The sequence below is a fragment of the Schistocerca cancellata genome, chromosome 8 (assembly GCF_023864275.1).
Source record: "Schistocerca cancellata isolate TAMUIC-IGC-003103 chromosome 8, iqSchCanc2.1, whole genome shotgun sequence".
Taxonomy (NCBI): Eukaryota; Metazoa; Arthropoda; class Insecta; order Orthoptera; family Acrididae; genus Schistocerca; species Schistocerca cancellata.
The window spans coordinates 500811990-500815994 of NC_064633.1; the positions used below are offsets into that span (position 1 = coordinate 500811990).

Consider the following 4005-nt stretch of genomic DNA (forward strand, 5'->3'; position numbering starts at 1 on the left):
CAGAAAATCCTAATTTGGTCTTATATCAAATCGGTAGGTGGATCAAAACAAAATGTCCAGACACTCTGTGACCAAAACGGTACTGAAACAGAGGATGACAGACTAAAGGCCGAAATACTAAATGTGTTTTCCCAAAGCTGTTTCACAGAGGAAGACTGCATTGTAGTTCCTTCTCTAGACTGTCGCGCAGATGACAAAATGGTAGATATCGAAATAGACGGCAGAGGGATAGAGAAACAATTAAAATCGCTCAAAAGAGGAAAGGTCGCTGGACCTGATGGGATACTAGTTCGATTTTACACAGAGTACGCGAAGGAACTTGCCCCCCTTCTTGCAGCGGTGTACCGTAGGTCTCCAGAAGAGCGTAGCGTTCCAAACGATTGGAAAAGGGCACAGGTCATCCACGTTTTCAAGAAGGGACGTCGAACAGATGTGCAGAACAATAGACCTATATCTTTAACGTCGATCAGTTGTAGAATTTTGGAACACGTATTATGTTCGAGTATAATGACTTTTCTGGAGACTAGAAATCTACTCTGTAGGAATCAGCATGGGTTTCGAAAAGGACAATCGTGTGAAACCCAGGTCGCGCTATTCGTCCACGACGCTCAGAGGGCCATAGACGCGGGTTCCCAGGTAGATGCCGTGTTTCTTGACTTCCGCAAGGTGTTCGATACAGTTCCCCACAGTCGTGTAATGAACAAAGTAAGAGCATATGGACTATCAGACCAATTGTGTGATTGGATTGAAGAGTTCCTAGATAACAGAACGCAGCATGTCATTCTCAATGGAGAGAAGTCTTCAGAAGTAAGAGTGATTTCAGTTGTGCCGCAGGGGAGTGTCGTAGGACCGTTGCTATTCACAATATACATAAATGACCTTGTGGATGACAACGGAAGATCACTGAGGCTTTTTGCGGATGATGCTGTGGTATATCGAGAGGTTGTAACAAGGGAAAATTGTACTGAAATGCAGGAGGATCTGCAGCGAATTGAAGCATTGTGCAGGGAATGGCAATTGCATCTCAATGTAGACAAGTGTAATGTGCTGCATAGAAAGATAGATGCCTTATCATTTAGCTACAAAATAGCAGGTCATCAACTGGAAGCAGTTAATTCCATAAATTATCTGGGAGTACGCATTAGGAGTGATTTAAAATGGAATGATCATATAAAGTTAATCGTCGGTAAAGCAGATGCTAGACAGATTCATTGGAAGAATCCTAAGGAAATGCAATCCGAAAACAAAGGAAGTAGGTTACAGAACACTTGTTCGCCCACTGCTTGAATACTGCTCAGCAGTGTGGGATCCGTACCAGATAGGGTTGATAGAAGAGATAGAGAAGATCCAACGGAGAGCAGCGCGCTTTGTTACAGGATGATTTAGTAATCGCGAAAGCTTTACGGACATGATAGATAAACTCCAGTGGAAGATACTGCAGGAGAGACGCTCAGTAGCTCGGTACGGGCTTTTGTTGAAGTTTCGAGAACATACCTTCACCGAGGAGTCAAGCAGTATATTGCTCCCTCCTACGTATATCTCGCGAAGAGACCATGAGGATAAAATCAGAGAGATTAGAGCCCACACAGAGGCATATCGACAATCCTTCTTTCCACGAACAACACGAGACTGGAATAGAAGGGCGAACCGATAGAGGTACTGAAGGTACCCTCCGCCACACACCGTCAGGTGGCTTGCGGAGTATGGATGCAGATGTAGATGTAACGAGCGTTCGATCGTCTGTAATGTTATGTTACAGCGTGTGTTAAGGAGGTGACACGAAAAGAACTGTTGGCTACTGTTAACCGTTCCAAGCAAAGGGCTCCAGTTTATGGAAATGTCAGCCTCGCCACAATAGGACGCTTAAGGATGGAACGCGAAAATAAACCGCGTGGTTTACAGGGATCGCCACGAAGGAAAGCTAGTAATTTTGGGAGGAAACCCGTCGTCGTAGACAATTTCATAAAATCGATCCTTCCACAAACGATGGAGGACTTTTACATAAACCAAAAAATAGTGCCGACATTACGGAAACTACTTATTGCCGTGAAACAAAAAATCCATTTTCCATGTTTATACCAGTTTTACTCATAACAGTCTCACCAAAAGGAATATTTAAGTTTTCTAAAATTCCATACACTTTATTCTTAAAACAAAATTTAATAAAGATTATCTAATCTGTTTTTACACAAAACAAATAATCGTTGATGCTACCAAAACACATGTATCCTTTTTGACAGCTGACAATAGAGCAAATAGCCAATGTGTATAACATTGTACACATACTTTTCAGACACGTTTACGAAGGCAGTGACAAAAAATGTAGTGCAAATCGGACTAGTACAACACACGAAATTGTAAATTTCTTGTTACTTTTTAAACATTCATCGTGTTGCACGACTTGTTAAGTTTCAACGCAGTCCTTAAAGAAAACTTCTATCCTTTAATAGAAACATAAAGTGAGAATAATTCTTAAATTCTACAGATTCATTGCGCTTTATGGGGTAGCAGTAGAGGAACATACATTCACATGAACAGGCATTCGGTTCCATGTTTGTAGAAGAATCCTGACTTACGTTCAGTTGTTAATATTATTTACTCTATAGCGTTGTGTTTCGGAAGAAGCTAACGTCTTTTCTATTCTTTACGGTATTAAAAAATTTGTCTAAAAATTAACGCTGCCGGGCCGTATATGTACACGGGGTCGCCACCGATTTAAAGCGCGCGCCGAGGTAGCTGGTAATGTGATTCTTGTTTGCGCCTCAGCGGATCCGAATACTTTTATTACTAGTCTTCGCTTTTACTATTAGGATCTGATACTTTCTTTCCAGTGCAATAAAAGTATATTCTCTAATATTCGATGTTACATAAGTATAAGTACGTTCCATCTGAGGGAGGAGTTTGTTCGAATGGTTTAATCTACAAGACAGATTGCACTACTTGCAGTAAGATATTTCACACTTTCTTGTTATAAGTTTTTTTATTTCACATGTTGTGAAGATTCTGCTGCTGAATAGGAACAGTTATAAAGTAAGACTTTGAATCGCGCTATTTGTTACAGAACTTTTAGAAGCTGATGTCCTTTCTGACTGGACTTGACACTTCTCTTTCTGCCTTATAACATGTCCACGGATACTACAGGCAGAACAACGTGACTCTCGCATGGAAAAGAGAGCAAAGGCGCGTTTTAATAGCGCTAGCTTAAGAATTTTACACCCATCCATTTTGTAAAGTGGGTGATAGAGAGAAACGTGTGACGAGGGCCTCCCGACCGCTCGCCTGGTGCAAGTCTTTCGATTTGACGCCACTTCGGCGACTTGCGCATCGATGGGGACGAAATGATGACGATTAGGACAACACGACACCCAGTCCCTGAGCGGAGAAAATCTCCGACCCAGCCGGGAATCGAACCCGGGCCCTTAGGATTGACAGTCCGTCACGCTTACCACTCAGCTACCGGGGGCGGACAACAGGGTGATGTGTGACCCAGATGCAGCCGACGGCTGCCGCTGGCGAGCGCTGCGATCGCGTGTACCACATTGAGACGCACGTGCTATATGCACGAGTCACATCGTTTCAGGGCGTTCAGCAGCACTTTGAACTTGGCACGCTCAACACTGGCGTTCGCAACACCGTCCGTGTAGTGACGGCATTACGCTTCCCTAGAACAGTGCGCGGAGATCAGCGCAAATACTGTTGAGTGGTACTTCAGATAGGTAAATAAATTAGTGAAATCAATGTGAAGTGAAGTAGAAATTAGAAAATGAATGAAAAACTTAGTTTAGCTTAGAAGAGTTACACACTGGCAAACAGCGGGCAGAGCAGCAGAGGCAATGACCGTGAAGTCAGCACGTTAAGGAGAAGCCATCGCACTCCCCACATAAGCAGAAGCTGTCGATTCAGCCGTCAGGGAATCGCCCGTCCGGCTCACGTGTTTCTGAATTGTCACCTGTGATCAAAGGCCCTCGCCTACATTCCGAGAGCCAATGAACGACGTTAAGAAGA

The 4005-nt window shown here is 43.4% G+C and overlaps 1 non-coding gene across 1 annotated transcript; it reads right to left on the reverse strand.

Moving 5' to 3' along the window:
- Positions 1–3388: 3388 nt before the first annotated feature.
- On the reverse strand, positions 3389–3463 carry Trnad-guc (transfer RNA aspartic acid (anticodon GUC)). Its single transcript has one exon. It is a non-coding gene; the product is annotated as a tRNA-Asp (tRNA).
- Between the last annotated feature and the right edge of the window lie 542 nt (positions 3464–4005).